The 25246-nt window shown below is 50.5% G+C and overlaps 1 long non-coding RNA gene across 1 annotated transcript; it reads left to right on the forward strand.

The window, feature by feature from the left end:
* Positions 1-10936: 10936 nt before the first annotated feature.
* LOC132244765 (uncharacterized) lies at positions 10937-15588 on the forward strand. Its single transcript, XR_009456510.1, has 3 exons — positions 10937-11117; positions 11326-11434; positions 15252-15588. It is a non-coding gene; the product is annotated as an uncharacterized LOC132244765 (long non-coding RNA).
* The last annotated feature ends 9658 nt before the right edge of the window (positions 15589-25246 follow it).

Here is a 25246-nt window from a genome sequence, read left to right on the forward strand (position 1 = left end):
CTATTGAAAAGGGCATCTCTGCCCCAGAGAGCTTACCACGTGAGAAAAACAGTGACATGGCAACTGCTGGGAGTGTTAGTCTTGCCTGGATACTCCCCAAGGATCTGGGCATTTTCTTTTCTCGCTCCTTGCAAATCCCCTACATCCTTCAAGTCTCTCTGCTGATAGGCAGCCTAGCGTATGAGCCCTGAATAAACTGTCAGAGACTCCTTGGCTTAACAATATGCCAACTGTAATTCTCAGTCATTATCCTCTCAGAAAATCTCCATATTTTGAAGAGAGAAAGTTCCCTTCTCCCTCTCTGCCCCCTTTTATTTTCTTAATGATTTTCCAGGCCAGCCACACTATAAATAAAGCATAAGGCTGTAATTTCTGAAAAGACAGCTGTCAGTCATCACCCTGGGGCCCGGCCCCATCCAGCGTGCTCTTCAGTCGGAAGGCAGACAAGCTGACCTTTTTGCTGCTGCTTCTGATGGAAATGCTTCCTCCACCACCATGGAAACACCTCTTCCAGCTTAGGGCATACGTGACAGGTTTGGGGAGTTAAAACCAATGCAAAGCTGGGGGGGGGGGTGGCATCTCCAAGTGAGGGCTGCCAGCTGGGGGCATGATGCCTATGGGGGGCAGAACAGGAGAGACAGAGGGTGCTGTCAGCTGGGAGTGGGAGGACTGTGTAATGGTGAGGGTGGTAGCTGTAGGCATAGGTTCAAATCCCTGCCTCCACCGCCCTGTGTGACCCACACGTCTCTTTTCCTCCCTAACTGCCTGGTGCATTGCAATGTGTTTAATAGAGGGGATCCTGGCAGTGCCATCTGATGTGGGGTGCTTTGCCAGAGCTGAGGAGGAGGAGGACGGCAGCAGGTGCCGTAAGCGAGGGGCAAGGGGCATTGCAGCAGCTGGACAGAGACGGGGCTACATCAGCAGGCAAGCCGTGCCTCTGGATGGATGCCTGTTCCCCAGCAGAGCTGTGTGTGTGGAGACGAGGCAAAGCAGATGAGAAATGAGCTGCATGACCACGGCAGCCCTCAGTGTCCTGGCTAAGTTTGCCTCTGGTTTGCAAGCCGGGGCTAAAAGGATAAGGTGCTGCCGATAGAAAGCAGCTGGCCGCTGGAGCCAGAAGTCCCAGAGGTCTGGGACTGAATTCCCCTCTTGTTGGCAGAAGCAGCTGGCAAGTATCATTTAAAAGAAAGGAAGAAACCTTCCCAAGCACAGCCCCTTCCAACTAAGATGACTCGGTCTGGCAGGAGGGCTACATGTGTGAGTGTAACCCACCCGTCGTGCTATGAGCGACCACTGCTCTGTGTCCCACTGGGCAAAGCTGCGATCCCCTCCTGTAACTAAGACCAATGCACAGCAAGGATGCAATGGCACTCAGGAGCCAGACCCACAAGCAGGGTGTCTGGGCATGACAGGACTATGCACAGTAAGACATAGCTTTTTTGAGCGTGGAAGTTGGGAGGCTGGGGTAGAGGGTGTCTCCCTCTAGTAGCTGCTCCGTGCAGAGGATGCTGCTGCTTGACAGGGCATGTCTACACTGCCTCCGTTCTGTATCCACGTGCAGTGCTATGGAGTGCATCCTGCCCACCAGCTCCATCCTCTGCCAAAACCCACCCATGAGGCAATGCAGAGGCCTCAGGTTGGGAGTCTCAGGGCCACTTTGCGGTGACTCTTGCTTCATTTCTGGAAGTCGACATACACTGAGCAGGAGTGAGTTGTAGGAGACGGGGTTACATCTCATGGTGGTATTGTTAGGCATGGTATGGAGTGGGGGCTGACATCTCTGCAGTGTCACTTCTTCAGGTCTAGAACTGGAGGTCTGGGCTGACAGCTGTGATTGTATGTTCATCTGCCTGCCTGAAGACCCCTCAGGGATTTCAGGCATGAACAAAGCTAAGCCTCAGTGTGAACCTCAGCCAAGCCAGCTGTCTTTCAGTTGGCTACGATTTGTGCTGGGAAATAAGTTAAACAATGCCATTTTTGCTCTATTTTTTTTCCTTCAATGCAAACATCCTATAAGGACCCAGGGTTTTTCTCCCAGCCCTCAAGCCCTTCCTCGCCTCTCAGCCAACTCAGGCCAACTTCTCAGTTTGTGGGGTAGCTTCAGCACAAATGGTCCAGATGGGACCTCAACTGAAGCCAAGCATGGATCAAGTGTTACCTTTTGGTGCATCACTGTGTCCTCGCCCACCAGCCTAGGAGGCATTGGAGCCAGCTGGTCGACCCCCCAGGCCATAATAGGCCCAGATGGATATTGGGCCCCCATGAGTGTAGACCCAGAGAAGTCCATGGCGCTTTACCAACCTCCCGCAGTGCAGGAGCTGGCTTATTGTGTCCTCTGCAGCGTGAATGCTGCTCCACTTGGCTCCTTGTAGTGCATCCCTCAGGCCATCTCTTTTCGGGGGCCGGCTGTAATGAGAGTGCAGTGCGTGGGCTATTGTAATCCAAACAGGGAGCCGGGAACAATCCAGCTCAGATTGTCTCATTGTGAAGGGAAACAAGTGAGAGCAAGTGAGGGCACGGGCAGGGCCTGGGAGGCCCATCTGCTTTGGCTCCGGACCAGCTGGGTTTCCAGTCTCTGGTTCCAAGTGAGTGTGCAGAAGATGCCAAGCAACATGCAACTGGGGACAAGAAGGAGATTTGGTGGAATTTAGAGCAAAATAACAGCGCTGCAGCTCAGGGCATTCTCCTCCGAGGGATGTTTAGCATCATTATCTCCCTTTGATAGAGGAAGGAAGCTCAGGTGAAGTGAAAACACTGAGGTCAGCGAGGAAGTCAGTGGGAGAACCAGGCATTGGATCCAGGAGTCCCAACTCTCCCGAGCCGTCTCTAATGGTTAGGCAGCGGTGATGATTGCTATGTCGTGTTGCAGGTCTGGGGAACGCACGCAGGGGAAAACTGCGCGACTGAGGTGGATGGATAATGCGATTAGCAAAGGATGGCACTAAAATCCTGGGCTCCCGCAGAGGCAGCGTAGCTTGTGCCAGTGGGATCTCGGAGCCCAGATACTGAATGAAACAAAGAAACCTCCCCGTGTCATCTGCACTCTGAGCCAAGCCGCAGGGCAGACACCTCAAGAAATAGCAGCACGTATGAATTTAATGCCGGGGGAAGGGACTGGTTTGACAGCTCTGGAAACCGAAGGCATTTCTTTATCCTATAGATGGGTACATCCCAGGCATTAACAAGGCCAGCTTCTCTCATCCTTCCTTGCCCAGATCGGTTAGGCCCGAGCAATTAGTGCAGGCCTGCCATGGCTCTGTGACATAAGCTGGTATCTAACAACCAGAGTCTGGCTCTGTCTGGGTGGCTTCTTGGTCTTTGCTAACCCTTGCTGCCAGTGAAGGGCTTTTTCCTAGCATGCCTTTCTGGGGCTGCTCTCTACAGCCCACAGCAGCTATTTTGCAAGCAGCTGTGATTTGCTGTACTCTCTGCTCTTCCCACCAGTCAATGCCCTGTGCTCCTGCTGCAGTTTCTCCTCCTCATTCTTGACCAGGTGGTGCTCGCAGGATCTATGGTGCCTCATTGAGGAATGAAGGCTCCCAAGGTGGCTGTTTTGGGTCCTGGGTGCCTGTCTAGTAGGAGACTCCCCATTGATAGGTTGCATGGGGTCCCCAAGAAGTTGGTGGGAGGACAAAGCAGGGTGTGGAAGGAGAAACCACTGAAGATGCAGGATGGGGAGAGGGCTCTCGATCCTCCAAAGAAAGAGGGTAGCAACAGATGCTCTGTGAGCAGTTATTCAGGGCTTAATACTCCAAGTGGCCAACCTCATGCTTAGGCTTGGAAGTGCTCACTCAGCCCATGCATAATCTGGAGATCGCGCTGGTCCTGGGATGGGAGGGGAAGGAAGAGGCTGAGACTAGATGGGGGTGGGGAAAAAGGGGGTTTCTCTGTGATGCACAAAAGGAGAGGCTGAGCTGAGTGAGACTGGGAGCTCTTTGGGGCAGGGACTTTTCCTGGTTGGGTCCAAACAGCACCTTGACCACCGGCATCCTGGTCCATGAGAGAGACCATGAGGCACCGTATATGCTGGGGCAGGGAGGAGAAGCAAGGAGAGGCTGACTTCAAGCCATGTTCTGATCCTTACAGAGCTGGCCTCTCCTCAGCCTGCCACTGCTTGATGCATCAACTTCACTAGCCGAGGTGCAGAGTGTATTGCAAGACGTTTCCTGGTTTCCTGCACATTCCTCAGTGTTGCTCAGCTGGCTCCAGGCCATTAATATCCCTGGCTGGCCCTATTCTTTGTTGCCCTTGGTGGGTCATCATCATTCATTTCTCAGACGGCTCACTAACAGCCCCCCTTCCTAGTCCCCCTTCTCGCACGCATTTGTTACGGGGACCAGACACAGCGGGTAGCCCTCTTGGGGACTCCAGCCTACATCGTTACTGTCTTAACATCTCTTTCTTAAAGCTTTCTTAATGCCCCCTGCATGTGCCTTTTGGAGGTGACCCAGATAAAATTACTCCAAGCAGCTTGGATATTTTGTTCCCTGCCCTCAGCCTGAGAGGAGCAGCAAAAGCAAACAGGGAATCGGAAACATCTTCCAGAGCTGGATAAAGGTGCAGCCATGGTTGCAAGGAGCCCACAGGAAGGTAGTGGTTAAAGAACAATCTCTCTGTGACCTGCCACCGTCACGGCCGATGACAACTCAAGCCACCCATCATGATCCCCACTAGGGGGAATGCCATACTGGATCTGGTATTGGCAATGGGAGATGACATGATAGGGGACCTCCAGATCGGTAGCCATTTGGGAGACAGTGATCACCTAATAATAGAATTCAACATAAGACGGCAAGTGGGTAAGGTAACTAGTAGGGTGAAAGTTCTAGACTTTAGGAAAACTGATCTCAATGCACTCAGGCGATTAGTCAAGGAAGCACTGCAGAGTAGGAGTTTTGAAGGGATGGGAGCCCAAAAAGGGTGGCTGTGCCTAAAGGAAACGATCCTTTGGGCACAAAGCAAGACGATCCCCGAGCGAGGCAAAAAAGGGAAAGGGGCCAGGAGGCTTCCATGGCTGACCAGAGAAATCCAGGGCAGCCTAAGGGCCAAAAGGGGAGCACATAAAAAGTGGAAACAGGGTGAGATCACTAAAGATGAATATACCTCCTCTGCTCATGCTTGTAGGGAGGCAGTTAGGCGGGCCAAAGCTACCATGGAGCTGAGGATGGCAACCCAAGTAAAAGACAACAAGAAATTGTTTTTTAGATATATTGGGAGTAAAAGGAAGGCCCAGGGAGGAATAGGACCCCTGCTAAAAGGGCAGAAACAATTGGTGACAGACAGGGGGGACAAGGCTGAACTCCTCAACGAGTTCTTTGCCTCAGTGTTCCTAAGTGAGGGGCACGACAAGTCTCTCACTAGGGTTGTACAGAGGCAGCAGCAAGGCGCCAGACTGCCATGCGTAGACCCTGAGGTGGTGCAGAGTCACTTGAAGGAACTGGATGCCTTTAAATCGGCAGGCCCGGATGGGCTCCATCCGAGGGTGCTGAAGGCACTGGCCGACATCATTGCAGAGACACTGGCAGGAATATTCGAACGCTCGTGGTGCATGGGCCAAGTCCCGGAGGACTGGAAAAGGGCAAACGTGGTCCCCATTTTCAAAAAGGGGAGGAAGGAGGACCCGGGCAACTATAGGCCAGTCAGTCTCACCTCCATCCTTGGTAAAGTCTTTGAAAAAATTATCAAGGCTCACATTTGTGAGAGCCCGGCAGGGCAAATTATGCTGAGGAGAAACCAGCACGGGTTTGTGGCGGGCAGATCGTGCCTGACCAATCTAGTCTCTTTCTATGACCAGGTTACGAAACGCCTGGACACAGGAGGAGGGGTGGATGTCATATACTTAGACTTCAGGAAGGCCTTCGATACGGTATCCCACCCCATACTGGTGAACAAGTTAAGAGGCTGTGATGTGGATGACTACACAGCCCGGTGGGTGGTGAATTGGCTAGAGGGTCGCACCCAGAGAGTCGTGGTGGATGGGTCGGTCTCGACCTGGAAGGGTGTGGGCAGTGGGGTCCCGCAGGGCTCGGTCCTTGGACCGATACTCTTTAATGTCTTCATCAGCGACTTGGACGAGGGAGTCAAATGTACTCTGTCCAAGTTCGCAGATGACACAAAGCTATGGGGAGAAGTGGACACGCCGGAGGGCAGGGAACAGCTGCAGGCAGACCTGGACAGGTTGGACAAGTGGGCAGAAAACAACAGGATGCAGTTCAACAAGGAGAAATGCAAAGTGCTGCACCTAGGGAGGAAAAATGTCCAGCACACCTACAGCCTAGGGAATGACCTGCTGGGTGGCACAGAGGTGGAAAGGGATCTTGGGGTCCTAGTGGACTCCAAGATGAACATGAGCCGGCAGTGTGACGAAGCCATCAGAAAAGCCAATGGCACTTTATCGTGCATCAGCAGATGCATGACGAATAGGTCCAGGGAGGTGATACTTCCCCTCTATAGGGCGCTGGTCAGACCGCAGTTGGAGTACTGCGTGCAATTCTGGGCGCCACACTTCAAGAAGGATGCGGATAACCTGGAGAGGGTCCAGAGAAGGGCAACTCGTATGGTCAAGGGCCTGCAGACCAAGCCCTATGAGGAGAGACTAGAGAACCTGGACCTTTTCAGCCTCCGCAAGAGAAGGTTGAGAGGCGACCTTGTGGCTGCCTATAAGTTCATCATGGGGGCACAGAAGGGAATTGGTGAGTATTTATTCACCAAGGCGCCCCCGGGGGTTACAAGAAACAATGGCCACAAGCTAGCAGAGAGCAGATTTAGACTGGACATTAGGAAGAACTTCTTCACAGTTCGAGTGGCCAAGGTCTGGAACGGGCTCCCAAGGGAGGTGGTGCTCTCCCCTACCCTGGGGGTCTTCAAGAGGAGGTTAGATGAGTATCTAGCTGGGGTCATCTAGACCCAGCACTCTTTCCTGCCTATGCAGGGGGTCGGACTCGATGATATATTGAGGTCCCTTCCGACCCTAACATCTATGAATCTATGAGGCTCCAACCCAGGAGGAGAAAAGAGCTCTGGATTTGTTTCACAAGTGTGTATCCAGAGTGGAGGCAGCTGCTGAACATAAGGGATTTCAGTGGGAGACTGGCAGTCAGTGCTCCTGGGCTCTGATACTGCCTCCCTGGGTAACCATGGGCCAGTCACTTATGGGCTGATCACCTATGGTGATACAATAAGAGCAGCTGCACTGAGTCAGGCCCAAGATCCACCCAAGTTAGTGACCTGTCTCTGACAGCAGCAAACAGCAGATGTGGGAAAGGAAGGGTCTATGAAACCGGGCATATGTAGAGCCATCTATGCCCTGGTTACCAGCAGTCCTGGGGGTTGGGTGCAGGCTCATGTCACACATAGTGAGAGAGAGGATCCCTGCCCCACAGAGCTCAGAGGCTAACTAGATGTGATGTGTGAAGGGTGGAAGGGACAACAGTGGCACAAAGGGAAAGTGACTTGGCTCAGATCCCACAGCACAGCCAGGAACAGGCCCCAGCCTCAAGGCTGCTGTCAAGACACTGGGTGGGAGCAATGCCATAAGGCAGCTGTGATGCCAGCTGGGCATTACCTGAGGGCAGCAGCATTCAGGCCATGCCTCCTCCTGGGCACATCCTCCATTCTCCCTGCCAGGCCAGGAGGAAATAGGGGGGGGCAGAGCCCAGTTAGAGCAGCTTTCCCTTTCTGTGAGGAAGCCCAAAGTCTGGCTTTCTATACAGTAGCTCCAGTTGTGTAAGCTAGGGGCATTTGAGATGCTGCCGCCATCAAGGATGGGTTTTGGCTAGGACCACTGCAGCTGAGCTGCGAGTGACAGACAGATTGGGGCCATCATAGCAGGCACTGCTCTCATAGCTGCCCTCTGGGTCTCTAAACCACTGATGATGTCCTGCTTCCCAGCCTTCATCATGGGTAGCTTATGGCTCTCCAAGCCCACATCAATGCTGCCCTGGGGATAGAAAGGGGCAGAGAGACATCGTATAAAGAGAGGTCAAGGGAGATAGCAATAGATTGGGAGAGATAAAGACAAAGAAATTGTTCCTAAAACACTAGGGGAGAATGAGACCATACATCACCTGAATCGGCCAGGGACAGGCTATAAAACAAAAATAAGAAGGGATTATAATTTATGATGCACAGTAAAAATATCCCAGGAACTGGGTTATGAAGAAGAATTCATTCTCTCTCTGACTCTGTGTATCTTTAAAGATGATAAACTACATTATGACTCTTCCTTCTACCCACGGAGCTGGGAAATTCCTTCCCCTGTTGGCATGCTTTCTCTTTGTTCAGCCACTACATCTCCCGCTCCCCAAATGCGATAGCAACACCCAGCCTTGACCTCCTGCTGAATCTCTGGGGCCTGGGACCTCCACCCGGGGTCTGGAGCTGCCCTATTGCCTGTGTGGTGCCTCTGTCCGGCCCAGTGCAACTATGCACACGCGTGCATGCACATGCACGTACACTTGGGTTCAAGCTTGCTGGCAAGGAGTGGCCAGACTCTCGAAGCAGGCTTTAGCCAAGCCTGGCATCACTAGTCTAAATTTTCACATATGACGGATTGTGGGCACCTGAAATGAGATACCTTCATAAGATACTGGGCTCTTCTGAGGCTAGGTGCTCAGCCCTCGCTGAAACGTCAGTCCCTTTGGAGGTCTTTCCAGTCAGCTCCCCAAATCTCAGCCTACATGCCATGCACCTGTGGCTGAGACCCAAACTGGAACCCACTGGGGAATTTAGGTGGTTGTACCAGCTGCGTTATCACAGTAGCTGGGCACCCCAGTCCACCCACCCCCAAGGGAAAGGGCAGGGGCTTGGATTCAGTATCTCATATAATGCCCGTGGTGGAGCAGGGCCCACACTACCCACCCCCCAGCCTCTTGTGCAGCTGAGCAGGGGGAGGGAATCGGTTCTCCCTGGCAGGGCCACTGCCTTCAGAAAAGCCCAGCTTTGGCTGAGCGACTGGGAACTGCACCTTGCTCAGCCAAAGTCCAATATAAACACAGGCTGGTTGATCAGGAGGAGGAATTAAAGGAGAGCAAAACCCCAAACTTTATTTCGAATAGCCACCTCCCTGCTCCTTCTCCACAAAGTCAGCCTGCCAGGGTTTCCATCTTGATGGGCATCCTTGATGCCTCCAGACACAGAATAAAAGGCTTAATTATCTGCTGACAGGCCAGGGGAGCTCTGCTGACAGCAGGGAGGTGGCTTCTGCCCAGATCTTAGGGAGGAGAAACTTCCTACAAAAGGAGCCATTTCTGTCTTATGTGCAGCTCCTCCAAAGGCTTCTTTAAAGCCTGTGCATCCAGGGCCCCCCCTGCCTTGGACCACTTCACCTCCAGGTATTTTATATTCCACTGAGGGTGCCGCCTTCGCAGCACATCTGCTCCAATTCCCCTGCTCGTCCGTCTTCCTTCCCTCTCATTATTTCCAAGCAGTGAGCAACACAGAATGGCTTATGCTCATTTATGGGCCTGCCGGAGCTGGAGGCTGCCAGCCTCTGCCGGTTATTTATAGTGCACATCCAAGTAGCCACGGTGCAAGGTGCAGGCTTGTTCATTGGAGCAGGGGTCAGGTCAGCCACACAGAGCAGCGGCCTCAGGATCATCTCCAGCCCTCGCTGTTCTTCTCCAGCACAAAGTCTCCCCGTTCAACACTGCAGGCTCATGCTCTTTTTGTCTGTCAGGGAGAAGGGGGCAGGTGTTTGGGGAGTGGGGAGGACAGTCTTGCTCATGCTCAGCACTGGATCGGGGTGTCGGAAATCTTGATGCAGTTCTTAGCTCTCCTGCATGACCTTGCATGGGTGTCTGTGGTGCCTCAGTTTTCCCAGCTGTAAAATGCAGTCAGAATCCTCCTTTGTCTGGCTCATCTGGCAGGGGAAATACCATGACCACGAAGGTGGCAGGGGGTAGTACCCTGACCAAGTAGGTGCCTTACAAATGGCTTTGTGCAGTGGAGGGTGCACCCTTGCCTGCTTGTGGACAGGACTCCCTAAGAGAGCCTCATAGTTAGCTTCCCACCAGACAGCTTCCAGCGGGAAGATCTCAGCTACATGCTGACTTTATAGAGATGGAGACTCCTCCCTAGCTTGCTCCTGTGTCCATATGGCCGAGGGCAAGTAAAACTAGGGGGCATCTAAACCACAAGCCTTCAGGCTTGGGCTTGCACGTAGGATGCCTGCCAAAGGATTTGGAAGCATCTGAAGCCTCAGGCTGGGGTGGAGGATGCTTGCTGGTAGCAGGGCCACATATGGTTCTTGAATGATTCAAATGGATTTGGACCTGATCTGACTAATTTGACCTGGGAGACAAAAAATTTTTGTTAATTTTTTTTTTTTTTAATTCAGAGAGTAAACTCTTTGGGGCCGGGTATGTCTCGTGCTAGGTGTCTCAACACCCTAGTGCCACAGGACACTGACCTCCTGGCTCCAAATGTAAGTGGCACAGAGATTTGAACCTGACTCTACACAATAGACCTCAGTGGGAGCTTTGCCATTGATTCCTGAGAGCAGTGACTTAGCACCAGGCTCCGAAGAGCTGGGCTAGGACTGAGGTAAAGGAGATGCTCAGGTGGTTTTACCCTAGTCCTGCTTTGTACATATCATGAAGACCACAGTAGAGTTTGTGGGGAGCTGTTTGAGAAGCCCCAGGCATGCTCAGAGGGAGATTGTTTAGCTCAGGACTGAGATCTCTCAGTAGAGCTGCGTGCAGGGAGCCAGGGACTGGAATAGCGGGAGGGGGGCACAGCTCAGGGTGGAGGTGGATTGGCAGGGCTGTGCAGGAGCTCAGGAAACCCAAGGGGAAGGCACAGTTAAGGCAGCCCAGCAGAGCTGCAGGAGGGAGCCTTTGCATTGGGCCAGCCTGAGGCCACTCCGATTGATCTCTCACTTTAAGAAGCATTAAATCAAGCTAAAGATCCACCTGAGCTGAATCTACTTAGAGCATGCTCGTTTCTAGAGCCAAGGCCACACAAGGAAACAAGGTGCCTGGCATCACATCCACCTGCCTCTGACTCTCCTACTGAATGACCAGGTCCCCACTGCCAACTGGGAGCAGGCTGTGGCATGAAACCAGAGGGGGGGCTCAAACTCCTGGATCAAATGGCCCCATTAGGTGCAGCATAAGGAAGTGAGACTCTCATGCTAAAAGCTCCCTGTGGTAGCAGCTTTCTTTTTGTTCTGTTTGAACAGCACCAAGCCCAACAGTCCTGAGATCCCTAGGTGTTAACCTGTGCAAATAATAAAGCAGGTGCCATGCATTAGGACACAGCACCAGGGCTGGGTTTTGTTAACAACACCCTATTCTTCAGTAACACTCCCCACTTGCCCTATTGCAGAAGACAGTTTCCCAGAGTGCCTTCTCCTTTAAACTACAGAGAGTGAAGTGGCTCCAGCTCCTATTAGAGCTATTTTGTACCTGGCCATCCCTTCCTCCTTTCTAAGTTGGTGAGTACTTTGTGTTTTCTATTTCCTTGGTGCTGAGCAAATCATGTGTTCTTGCAGACATCCCAAGTGAAACATCCCTCCCACAGGTTTTCTCTGGGCTCATTGGGGGTGAGGTGTGGGCGGAGAGGCTGGGAGGGGAAAGTTCAGAGTCTGTAGCGCTTAAACTCTCCTGCACCATCAGTTGAATGCTGGATGGGATTTTTCAAAGGGCTGCACCCTGCTGGGTTTGAGTATACTGAGGAGCTCAGTTCCTACCCAGGCTGCTACATACGTGGGCATGATTTTTCAGGAGAGCCCTGTACACAAGCAATGCCTGCCAGCATCATGGTGGGAGCCGATAAGGGGTTACTCCTTTCCAAAGGTCTGGCCCTAGAGGGACACATGGCCTCCTAGAAAATCCACTCCTGTTATTATGCTGTCAGGATCTGACCTGAAGCAAATAGAGGATTAAATCCATTGGCTGTGCCTACATCCCCTTTCATCAGAAGCTCAGGGCCAGCGCAGAGGAGTGGGCCGGCAGTTCTCTCATTCTCATTGAAGTCAGCGGGGGTTGAGTTTGGAGGCAAAGCTGAGCATCTAGCAAGACTGGTCTGGAGGGCTCCCTGTCCTCTGCTTGTGCAGGACATGTGAGATCCTGAAGCCCGTAGGCTGCACCATGAGTCTGTGTCTGGTGGCCCTGCCTGTCCCACTGCATCCTGGCCCGTGGCACATCAGGCATCTGCTTGTGTCTGGAAATTAAAACCCAAGAAGAAACCAGAGCTGTGCCCCCTCTCCCCCGGAGCCCCATCTTTCACCAGGGATTCATATTAGAGGTGAGATAATGAGCTCTCATGTTCTGGCTGGCAACAAAGCATTGCAAAGGTCATGCGCTGTCTAATGCCGAGCAGCTGAGCGGTGCCTCTGGGATGCTTCCGGATTGACTTACTGCAGTGCCTTGTTTGTCAGGATACCTGCAAATTTACCCGTGTTTTCCTAGCCTGGCTGACAAGCCCTAAAGATTTCATCAGCCTTTCTTTTCTCTCTCTGGTGAGCAGTTTGAATCCCCTGCCTCTGGCTTGTACATGAGCCTAGCCCCAGGCTTCATGGCCCCACAGTTAACTGAATTAGAGGGTCTTGCCACTCTGTACCTGCACCACAGCTGCTGGCCCAGAGGCTTGCAACAAGCCAGAGGAAGCTCACTTAGATCCAGATCCTGTTGCCCCTCTGCTAGGTCCCTCATGTTTTAGCCAGCTTGTTCTGAGCTGACTTCCTGCCATCCGTGGCCCAGAGGGCATCAAACTAGTTGGGGGCTGGTGCATGGACAAGCTACAGGCAGGGTGTGGGGAGAGGCATAGCCTGCAAACTAGCAGGATGGAGGGCTGATGGTCAGTTTTGGGATGCAGGCCTATTTGTCACCTTTCCTGATGCCAGGAGGGGACACCTGTTGACTTGGGTGGTAGGGCTGTTGTTTGTGCTGGTACCAAACTTTTTTCCAGGCTCCCAGGCATGTTGCAGAACATGCTCCTTTAACTTAGCCTTGTTGTAGCTCATTTTCTCTGTCAAGTGACAGTACGTTGCGGTGAGTGAGGCTGTCGGGCGTTTCCGGGAGATGTAGCGCGCTGCGAGATGGTTTTGTCAAGGGTGCCTTCCACGTTCTATTATTTCAGTTATTACCCTGTCAGTTCTGCAGCTCGCGGCTCACTTTTTGTCTTCTGTTACCATTGCTTGCTCTATTCCTTTTGACTCTACCCCGTTGGCATCAGAGATGCTTAAAGGCTGAATACAAAGCAAGGACGTGTGTGAAGTCAGTCAGATATGCACCAGTGGGCTGCGTGTCGCATCATTTTGCATGCACACGCTCGCCCATGATCAGTGCACCTGTTCATATGTGCCATCGCGTTTGGTATACGCACACTCGTGTGCCCTTGTGTTCAGAGAGATGTCCTTGCAGATCGTGCATGTTGGTGTGTGTGTGTGTGTGTATGTATATATACAGATGCTGGCTGCCATCAGATTGCACACTGCCATGTGCATTTGCATCCATATGAAACTGAGCTAATTTGAGCAAATACTGACTGGAATTAAGGACCCACCTGGCGGGATTCCTTCCACTTATCACTTGCACCCATCAGGATTGGTAAGGTTTCCCAGCTGCTTTGCAGAGATGTAAAATGACCCTCTGAGACAATGCCAGGCAGGGGAGAATTGGGCCCTAATTAGCCTTGTTATTGCTGCTCTGACCAGGCACAATTATTAACGCATCTTATCAAGGGGTACCAGAGTTTCCTTGTGTGCTAGGGTTGCTTTGAGGCAGAGTGGATCCTTGATGTTCTGTGGTTTGCATGATGCACCAGGGGTTTTCCTTTAGCTAGTAGCAAAGGAAGAAAGCGGAGGAAGCAGGGATGTGGGGGAAGAGTTTGCTTTGTAAATGGAAGGGGCAGGGGTGGGGGCATTCCTGAGGGGGACTTGTAGTGGAAGTGAAGTAGAAGCATGAAGGGGAAGGACAAGCAGAGGACCTGCGGGGTGATGAGCATCACGGCAGGTGCACGCAAGTGACCAAAATGACTCGAAGGCCAAAAGAGGTTGTGCCGTAACCAGCACGCACAGTCAGTGTAAAACAAGTACTTGCAACACAAGCCAACAGGAGGGCCTCCAAACCTCTCCCTTCCACCCACTGGTTTTTGCCTTTGGCTGGGTGACGCCAGGACTTGGGTCTTCACCTGCAGTTTAAAGGTGGGTGTGAAATCCCAGAGGTGGATGCCAAAGCTACCCTTTTGAATGCCTCTGTGTACATCGGATTTTCCTGTAGGCGCAAGAAATGACCTAGTCCCTGGCCAGAATGATCTAGCTGGGGATGGTCCTGCTTTGAGCAGGGGGCTGGATTAGATGTGACCTCCTGAGGTCCCTTCCAACCCTCATTTTCTATGAGTCTAACAGTGCAATGAGGAGTCCCTAAAATGTGCCCTTCTCAATGTAGTATCAGTTTATTTTTCAAAGCTGGTTTTAAAGCAATCTATGCAGCACTTTCCCTAGTGTAACCCTCCCCAAAGTTGTCCTTCTTGGTACATTTTAATAGAATTGAACTGGCCTTTTATCCCCTTACCGGGTTATTTCAGAAAGTGGCCAGAGTGTGACACCAAGACTCTGGCAGCTGCAAACCCTGGGCCATGCATGTCCCTAAAGCTCCTTCACTGAAGTTGTGCCCAATGTGATGCAGCTGCTTATTGCTTATAGCCATATACCTGTGTGGAGAGGCTCTGGCCCACAAACTGGGCAGCGAAATAGGTCAATGATTGAATAAGAAAGCTCCAGTAGAGTAGGCTGGTGCAGGGACTGGTGTTGATTATCCTTCTGAATAGCAACAGTATTGGCATGGTATTAAAGCACTGTATATTGATCTTAGGTGCTACCTTTCAGCAAGTCCCAAAATCCAAGTCCTCAACATGCCTTATCAAGCCCCCTGGCAATGTTTATTGCAGGTGTCAGGTGTTAAATCCTCCATCCTGACCACTGGTATTTGAATTCTCCTTGCTGGTCGAGTCAGATATGGTGTTCTTTACTAATCCAAACCATTGCACAGCCTTTGCCCTTAAACTACTGCTTTTATTCCATCCAAGAAGTGGCTGCAAGCGAAGGTAACCTGACTTGTACAGAGCCCATGCTTGAGACTGTTAACCGGCAGTCAACTCAGCCCATGCACTTAGATGCTGCAAGGCATTCGGCACCCTCTAGCTGAATTCCCATGAAGCCACCCTCCTCCGCCAGCTCTTCTGGAACAAGTATCCTAGACCCTGCCTGTGCTGCCAACAAAAGAACCAGCGATTTTTTTTTTTTTCAGACCGGATGCAAACATCCCATGAACAATAAACCACCTTCAGTCTCCCCCCCAAGGAAATGCGTTACACACAGAAGAACCTGGTGTCTTCCTGAAATGAGCTGTTCAAGAGATCCAGCTAACAGGTGTTCCTTGAAAAAGGCCTCCTAAGCTTTTGGAAACAAGGGGACCGGGAGCATTTGACTTTAATCATACAGCGAAAGCATATTCATTTTCACAGCAGGATGGCAGGCTGCCTGGGCCAAAAAAACAAAGTACCGCAGGGAGGCGTGTGTTTTCACAGGCGCGGTTACAGCAGGACCAAATAAAAAGCCAAATCTCAGCCTTTCTCTGCTTGTAATTTCTTAATCTAGTTTGGAATATTTTATTACTCCTGGCTCTCACCTGCTTTTGTTGAGTTCAGTGCCTGGTGCTCTTTCCCCTCCCTCGTCCCAATTAAATTATACACTCAAATCTATTGCTTTAGCCAGCGGTGAGTCCACCTTCTGCTGTGTGATTTCCCCCAGTGCTGCCCCGGAGGCGTGGGTCTTTGCAAGGCAGGCCTCTGCAATCTGCCACGTTGCAGTGGTTTAGGGCCTGCAGCCCCAGAACATCACTCCAGACACTGGGGTTGCACCCCCCCCCCAGCTCTGCTACTGACCTGCTGGGTAACCAAGGGCAAGTCTCCTCCCTTGTCTCGTCCTCTAGCTCCCCTCTGTCCTCTTGCCTCCTCTGCTGGGGGTATATCAGCTGGTCTCTTGCCCAGTGTGCATGTGTACAGTGCCCAGTGCAGTGGGGCTCTGATTCTGGCTGGGGTTTGTAGGTACTGCTGTAATAGAAGCAGCCCACTGGCAGCGACATCTCCTCCTGTATCCTTTGTGGTTACAGCTCCCTCCCTCTAAGGCCAGGGTGGCCAACCTGCATGCCACAACTGTCGCAGGTAGCTTCTGTGTGTGACGTGGTAGATGGGACTGGACAGGCAGCAGAGCAGGCTGGGGGCACAGGGCAGGAAGCGGAGGAGCAGAGTGGGCAAGGGAAGGGGATTGGGGTAGCACTTGGGAGTGGGGTGCAGGGCTAATTTGTGGTACTGCTGCCCCCCCCCCCCCAAAAAAAAAAAAAAGTTGATGCCCATTGCTCTAGGGGCCAAGTGGGTACAAATGAAGAAGCCCCTGGGGGTTCAAGCCCTATCCTCTACTATGTGGTAGTACAAGATCAGTAGATGAGGGTGAAATGGTGCCATGTGTCCTTGCCATGCCTGATGCAAGCCTTCTCTCCCTGACCGTGCTATGCCAGGTAGCACAGGCACCATTGCAGGGGATGTTCCCTGCACTGAGGAATTATCTGCTGCCCATTGGACTTCGCACTGCCTCCGTGGCACAAGGGGGCCTGAAACTACGTTCCCGCGTACATGGCTCTCCGATCGCCAATCATCCCCATTTGCACATAGCATAAGTGCGTTGCACCAGAGGCATCCCGCTGCACGCATCTTCTCGGCCGGGGGGATTTTCTAGCATCACTGGCCTATCGATTCCTTCACCCTGTCAATGACACTAATGCCGAAAACAAATGACTGTGCTGTGATCCGAGATGTATTCCTTGATCGAGGATCTGAGATCTTTGCAGGGTTTTAATGAGGATTAATCCCCAATCAACGGCAGGGTGCTTGGCATAGGTACAAAGTCACCATGCTGGCTCCCAGCACATGTAGCAGCAATTATCAAAAATCATATTGCACTGGGAGAAAAATGTAAAGCGGTAAGTGATGCTCCAGAAGAATTTCTATGCGACACTGATGCTGGCTGCCCACGGTTACGCATCAGGACAGTGGATATGAATGAGACCCAATACAAGAGACACAATCTGAACCCTACTTTGGGGGCTCACACACTGCAGGTACTTTCCATTGATTCCCCACCCAAGGGTCACTGTCACTGGTAAATATGTCATTATCCTGCCAATTAAAAGAAACAAAATAAAATCAGAGGCCTGCCCAGGCCAGGAGTTTACCCCCACTCGCAGCATAGCTGCACCATGCAACCTTTAGCACATACAGCCAGAGCTATCCCATGTCCCACTAGCGCTTTCCCCTTCTTGAAACCAAGATGAGCAAACAGCTGCTTTATCCGTCCGCCCCAGGGGCAGCTCGATACCTCTGCGATGGTGGCTGTAATTGGGGCAAATCCTCAGCCTAGCACAAGCCAAACGCTGTTGGAAGAGGCCCAATTCAAAGCATCTTTGGCTAGGAACTACCCTCCCAATCCAGGTAAATGGAGCGCTTAGCAAGTGCGTCAGGCATATAAGCACAGCATGCAAACATCCCAAATACTGGGCCATCTCCTCCCAGCCCTTTGCCCCCTAAGGGCCCAGCTGAGGCCAGCAAAGCCATTCAGATGTGTACTTCCCCCTTGGCTTCTCCCTTCCAGCTCCTTTTCTTGCTCTCCTCCTTTGTTTATTTGTTTGTTGATGTATCTATTGATTTATTGATCGCAGCCAGCTGCACTTCAGCCTGGGTCCCGCTGGCTCTGCTTGGCTTGGACTGCAAAGGCAAAAGCAGCTATAAGCAAGCCGAGGCCTCACCCGCTGTCCAAGGAGGTTGGCTTAATAGGATGCACAAATTAAGTTCTGCACGGCTGAATGCAAGAGGTGGGGGGCAGCTGCAGGGTGTGTAAACGATGGTCCACCAGCCCTTGGATTGATCTCCTTCCCATCTCCATTAGGACCTCAAGATCTGCATTCATCTCTGCAAAGACACAAATCCTCCGCTGGTTGCAGAGAGCCCTGTGGTCCCTTGGGAGGCAAAAAGCAGGAGCTGGAGTAGGTGGGGGTAAAGCGCATGGCTTCAGGAGGGATCCCCGAATGCTGGCATGTGGGGAAGAGGCAATGGGGGAGGAATAGGGGCAGATGAATATACCTCCTGGTGGATTTATTGTTTGCCTTTCCTGGTTTGTTTGTATTACTACCACTGCTGGCAGCCCCGCGTGAGGCTAGATTAGCACTGTGCTAGGTGCTGTACCAATATGATCAATCAAAAGAGTGAGCAAAGGGTAGGAGGGAGGGGAGGCGGCGAAAGGAAGTGATTTGTCTAAGACTGCAAGACAGGCCCGTGGCAGAATCAGGGTAGGATCCAGATGTTGCCTGAGGCCTAGATCAGAGCCCGGCCGACCAGACAGCATTGCCTGGTCCTAAGCTCCTCTGGGGACGGCCCTGCTTTCTGGTGGTGTCTGTACAGCCCTGTGCCTTACTGAGGCAGGGGAATGCATCAGTACCATCATGGTGCTGGCATCTGAACTCAGGGTCCCCAAGGGAGAAAGTGTTTCCCGCTGTGCTTTCCCTTCCCTGCTCCCAACAAGCCCAGTCCTGCCTCCCGCAAAGGGAAAGAAGACACGGCAGAGCCCAGGAGCCCCGAGCCTGACAGCGGGCCCTGTTACAAATCTCTACCCATCAGGCAGCCAGCCTTGATTGTGCTCGTATGCCCCATCTAGTCTCCCCTGCTCTTCCACAGCTTAACTCCTATTATCCACTCCCTCTCTCCCTTCCCAGAGCCCCACCTCACCCTCTTCCCCTCTTCTTTGGCAGCAAGGCGCTGCTCCCTTCCTGCTCGTGCATTTAGGGCCGTATTCTATCAGCAGCAGGCCTTGGGGGTGATTTAATAGAGATGAGGCTGCATTTGCATAGAAGTTATTAAGAAGTTGCCTGAGCCTATTCATCTTTGCAAACCTCAGCCATCCGCGGCCTGTTTGTCAACTGACACTGTCATAACTCTTAGAGCCCATTTCCAATCTCCAAACTGGTTCTCAGACACAATATTGAGCACCTATAAAATCCGGCTTGTGAAATTTAAAGACCTGGAGCTATTACAGGAGCCAGGGTGGTGGGGGGAAATATATAGCAACAGCTGCCCGGAGGTTGTTTTTTGGGATGTGTAGTGCAGATGCCGGCATTTGGAGAATAAAGATGCGCCCCCTCCCACAATGCTGTGTCATCTCCTTGCTTGCAGCTAAATGCAAACAGGTGCAGGGAGAGAGATATGAATGGTATTTTCAGTCCTCAAGGCAAGTTCTGGGTGGGGCTGCGCTCACAGAAAATATTGTAGGGCATGCGTGTGTTGGTTTTGCTAGGGAGCTGCAGTAATAGTGGGAAAGGATGGCCAAACAGCAAATGAAGCTTATTTGGATTCCAAAAACAATGCTGGTCTCTGTGCCCTGACCGCCAGCCCCACTGGATTCAGTGCAGTGTTTGACCCCCTTGCTAGCAGTACTCACAGGGCTCGAATGCAATTCCAGTTTAAATAGCCAGAGGCTATTCTCCACCAAGGTGTTACAAGACCCTTTTAAGAGTGCTATATGATATTAGCACTGTTGGGTGTGCAAACACTGCCACGTGATTCACAAGATAAACCCAGAGATTTTTCAATAGGAATCCAAGGTGTTGAAAAATGTGTCGCCCTGTTATGGATTTGATGAGCTCCTTGTAACAGAGGAATAGCTCTGTTATTTTTCTGTGGTCAAGAAACAAGTGAAAGCAAAGAGTTGGCATTTTTTTTTTGAGGGAAGTCTTGGTTGTCTCACGCGGACCAGGGGAGAAGGCCCACTCTGCCACAATGGGTTTACAACCCTTATTCCTCATGGGATTTTTTAGATTCTGTCTGTTAGGAGGACACGTCTTTTTAATCCAACCCCCTGCATATAACCACAGGCGAACAGCCCATCCAAAGCCGTGGGCATCTTATTTTGTCTGATGGTACATCTGACATTTGGCCAGAACATCGAACGATGAATTTTCCCAAGAACCCGAGCGAGGCTTGAATCCATTCTCCACTGAGATCTCATTCCTGTAGAGACTTTCAAGCCAGCTCTGTTTGCTGCCTTATTTAAAAGCTTCACTTGTGTAGAGGGAGGTGTTTAATGGGTGGTTGTTGGAAGCAAAACATGGAAGTGTCAGGGTTGGTGGGTGGGGATGGGGGGAAGAGGTGAGCAACATAGCTACAAGGTAGATTTTGGCAAAAAGAATTGAATTTCAAAATTAGAAAAAGAATCTGGGAACTTGGACACAATTTTCTCTGACACTTGCTTTGCTTTTGAAGCTGTCTACAAATCTGATGGGATTTTGGGGGGGATAAATAAGGGAAAATTTGAACAAAGTTTTGAGTTGAGCTTGTAATAAAAGCACTATGCTGGGCCTCTCGGGAGACCTGGTTCAACACTCAGGTCTATGGTCAATTCTCTGCATTATCTTTATGAAGTCGCTCACTCTTTGTGCCTTGGTTTCCCTACTGAGAAATGCCTATGAGGGGCTTTCCTTTCTCCCACCCATCTGTTGCACCCATTTAGACAGAAAGTTCCTGGAGACGGGGACTGTCTCATCTACATCATTGAGCACTTAGTACAACAGAGCCTCTCTCTTGACGGCAACCTCTTGGAGCTTTTCTAATGCAAACAATGATAAGGCAGTAGGTGGATGAGATAAATGAAACTGAGCTCCAAATAGTCAGTGAAATGCCAGTGGGTGGTAGAAGGGGATATGGCGAATGTTCTCAATTTCCCCTTTGCAAATAAAGGACAAAACCTGGTGTTTCTACACATAATTAAAACTGTGTGGGTTTATTTCTGGGGGAATTCAAAGACTAAAATGAGACCAAAGCTATCACTGATTTTTGACAGTCAAGATGGGTCCTTTAGTGTCACATGATGACTTCTTACTTTTTCTTCCAGCTTTCAACCATTGATTGAATTCTTTTTATTCTTTTTACTCTAAATAAATAAATAAATAAATAAATATATAAATAAAAACAATTGGGGAGAGAGGGGAAATACCCAGCCTTAGCTGGAAGTTAATCCTAGAGTGAAAGGTAGAGTAGGTGTTGGCAGCAACAGTAGTGATTAAAGAGGCAATGAATAAGAAATGGAGGTAGTGAATAGATGGCAAGATAAATGATATATGGAGAATATGCTTCTACTGTAGTTAGAAACTTCACTGGGATAAATCAGATTTAAAGGGACGCTGTCAAGATAAAAATCATATATTCAGAGAAAAAAAAACCCTTACTGGCGGTGGTGACAGTACCTGAGATTGTGATGTGGGAAAATAATTTTAAATGCTCCACTGCTTTTCCCTTGTCACGCTTCTCGGTTAGTTTTTGTGGTTTACTGAGATAAAAAGATCCTGATGATAAGTCATCAGTGGGATTTGAACCAAGGCTTCTCTGAACAATGAGCAGCCCCCACATGAGCTGATGGAGTCGCTCCTTGTGCTGGCAGCAGGAGGAGGCAGGAGAGATACCATGAGGATGGTTTCATCCCAGGTGTTTTTATGTGCCTGGCAGGGGAGATCCCGCTCTTCCCGGCCTCGAATGACATGGTGTAGTAGAGAATGGAGACCTGTCTCTCACAGGGGTACCCACCCTCAGTGCAGTGGTCTACTATAGCCTCCCAATGGGAGGATCTTGGCTACACAATTTATGGCGATGAGGGATCGCTCTCGGACTGTCCCTATAACTTACTCCTTTGGCCTTTTGGCCTGGGGCAAGTAAGACTAGGAGGCTTCTGAGCACCAAGGCCTCCAGTCCTGGGGCCTGCACATAGGATGCCTGCCATGGATTTGGGAGTATCTGAAGCCCCAGGCCGAAGGAGTCTGGGAGGTAGGATCCTTGTTGGTGGTAGCACCGCACAGACCTGAATGCCTGAGCTCTGCTCAGTCAACAGAATTCAGACCTGATTTGGCCTGAGACGCAATTAAAAACAAAAAAAATTTGGAGGCTGTTATGTTTTATTGGATCAACATCTAGAGGTAAAGTGCAACATGCAGGGTGTTACTTTAGGTTACACCAAGTGGTTTTCTATGGGTTACACCAAGATCCCGTCTGTGTGCAGATCCTGTGACTGTGCGTAGCCCCTTGGCAATTGCACGGGTAAATAACCTCTAACTGGACATTCACACTTTGCTTTACTACATTTAAACACAAGTGGGGAAATTGCTCATATGCAATTGTTCGTGTGCAGTGTTTGAGCCCAGTTAAGTTCAGCTTCCTCCATCTGGCAAGCTGGGAGCCTTTTGATATCCTACGCACCTGTTTGTTTGTGGGTGGCTTAGAGGCTGGGATCTGTGTTTGAGGCTTTTTTTTCACCAGGAGGCTGAATGGCTAGAAAGGGCCAGTATCCCATCCAGCCTGACCTCCTGTTTAGTACAGGCCAGAGAATCACCCACAGTGGCCCCTGCATTGAACCTTATGTCTGGCATTTGAACTAGAACGCATCTTCTTTTCAAGGCTTCAAGTGATGGTGGATTTACTGCCTCCCTGGGGAAGCTGTTCCAGCGGTTAATTACCCTCGCTGTTGAAAATTTGTGTCTTTATTTCCAGTTTGAACTTGGCTGACTTCAACTTCCACCCATTACATCTCATTATGCTTTTGTCTGCCAGATTAAAGAGCCCACTAGAATCAGATTTCCTCTCCCTGGGCAGGTAATTATAGGCTGTGATCAAGTTGCCTCCTAACCTTCTCTTTGATGAGGTATGGGCCCTGCTAAAGCCAGTTTCCAATCTTCATTTACAAAATATTATGCTTGCTTTTATTTTTATTTTTTAACCAGCCATATACAAGTGGGTTGCTGGTAGGGGTGAACAGAAGGGAGCGATTCTGTACTGGGCGTTTTCAACTGGAGTTTCATTCGACAGGGAACAGAAATGAGAGCTTTGAATTTTTTTGCAAAAAATAAAAATAAAAAAAATACTGGAGGGCACGACTAGCCCATGCCTTCCCTCCTTCTCCCCTGCCTCCTCTCTCCAGATTAGCCAAGAGCCTTGCACTTATGACACTTGTCTTGAATGTGGGTGGCACAGGTTCAGATCCCTGCTCTGAACGGGGCAGGTTTTGTGCTCCAACCATTAAGCTATTGGCTATTTCGGGGTGGCTCCGTCCCTTCCATCAGATGGAAACAGGCACGCCCAAAGCCCACTCCCTTGTTTCCAGCTGCAGTCTGCAGATTTGTTTCTCAGGCTGATATTTTGCAAGCAAATCCTGCCTGACTATGGACATGCCTTGCTCCTGAAACACGCCTGTGTGTCTCCGGTTTCAAAAGTTGACATTTCCTGGCACATTGCTTGCAGCAAGCTGAGCTCAAAATGAGATTTTGATGCCCAGATGACTGGAATGGTGTGTGTGTGGTGTTTTTTTTTATTACTTTTTTTTTTTTTTACTTGTACAGCAATACCATAAGTTCCCATGGCAATGAAGGAAATCTCACTCTTACACGCACACCCGCATACACACACCATATTTAAGCCTAGAAAGCTTGGATAAATTCCAAGAGTGAAAGCCATGGAGCTTGTCAGGTTTTACAGCAGCTATGCAAACATTAGACTGGGCCATTTTGGGGCTGTAAGTGGATGGGTACAGATAAAGGAAGGCAGGGATTCATTTTGCATGTTCCTCCTGTCTTCATAACAGTGTCCGGGGGACAAATGGTGACGTTCTCACTCTTGGAAGCATCTAGGAGACTCGGCTTTTCCAGTTCTGACCCAGTATCATTGCGAATCTGCATAGAATTTATAGCTCTAGGGCAGGGACGGGCAATTATTTCGGGTGAAGGGCCGCTTACTGAGTTTTGGCAAGCCATCAAGGGCTGCATGACAGGCAACCAGAAGCAGATGAAAAATAATTTTCTAATTTTTTTTTACAGGCCCTGTGGGCCGCATAGAATAGCCTGGTGGGCTGCATTTTGCCCACCCCCACTCTAGGGAGACCTGCCAGACCTGACCTTTTACACTTTTCTTCCCCCCACCCCCTTCCTCCTCTCCCCTTCGTCTTCCTAATTTCCAGCTCTACTTTTTTTTACAGGCAGCCTCTTTTCTACCGGGCAAACTACTACAGTAGTCGCCCTTACTTACCTTTGCCTTTTTTCCCCACTCTTTTCTCCCCTCCTTTCCTTCTCTCCCTTTTTGTTTCCCTACTAATTTCCACTTATCTATGTTCTCACTGACCTCCTGTCACACTTCTAGCTTCTCTCATCCCTTGGAGATCTCAGACCAGCAGACTCCCTGAGCCTGAAGAAGGGTGACTGCGTCCGAAGGCTTGCAAAGAATTTTTCCAACTACTCAGTTGGTCTAATAAAAGAGATCACATCTACCCAAAGAACCTGGCTTGCCTAGCACTAGGGGCTTGTTTGAGGCCCATTTATTTCCATTATCATCCTACAAGAAAACGTATCAGCCTCCATAGTGAATGCATGGTCTCAGCTGCCTCCCTGCTTTCAGATACCAGGCCTCTTCCTCTCTTCTCCAGATGGGGATCTCCTGGAGTGAACCCCCCCACCCCATGCTGCAAGGAAGCAGCACGGGGAACACCTACATGTGTGGTGTATAGTGCCGTAGATACGTCTGCGGTGACACGTACCGCACATCTGCACTCATCAGGATGTGGCCTAGGATGGGTGTCACCATCTTTCTGAGGCTGGAGGGCTTCCAGGTAATAATAGAAACTGGCTCAACCCCAGGCCTTGGTTGTTGAAGTTGTTGAGTTTCATCACCTCTGAACACACTTTAGTCCCATTGACTGACTTGAAGGTGGCGCGGGACCTCCTGGGAGGCACTCTGCACCAAAGATTGAGCCCTGCCTTCCCATAAGACCAGACGCTTGCTGGCACTCTCTCCCCATGACATCTGAGCCAGTGTTTGCCTACTTCTTGCCAACGTTGGCTATCCTGGTTGCAGGGGACTTGGAAAGATGCCTGATCAGAAACAGCATGAGCTTTCAAACCATCTCAATCACGTGAAGATTTTGTTCCCATCGGTGGGGCTTGCAATACTTCCTTAAAGGGATTCAGTCGCTATATTTTAAACCAGCCAGCCTGAAACCCATGACAGCAGAAATCAAACCTTAATGGCACTCGAAATATATGGCTGATTGTTAATTCTAATGCTGATTTCAGAGAAAACGTGGCCATTGGAATTGAGGTGGAAGATGAATTTCATTATTGAGTAAATAAAAATTAAATGATGGTGGTATAAATATACCTGCGCCTTA

This window comes from Alligator mississippiensis, chromosome 14 (assembly GCF_030867095.1).
Source record: "Alligator mississippiensis isolate rAllMis1 chromosome 14, rAllMis1, whole genome shotgun sequence".
NCBI lineage: Eukaryota > Metazoa > Chordata > Crocodylia > Alligatoridae > Alligator > Alligator mississippiensis.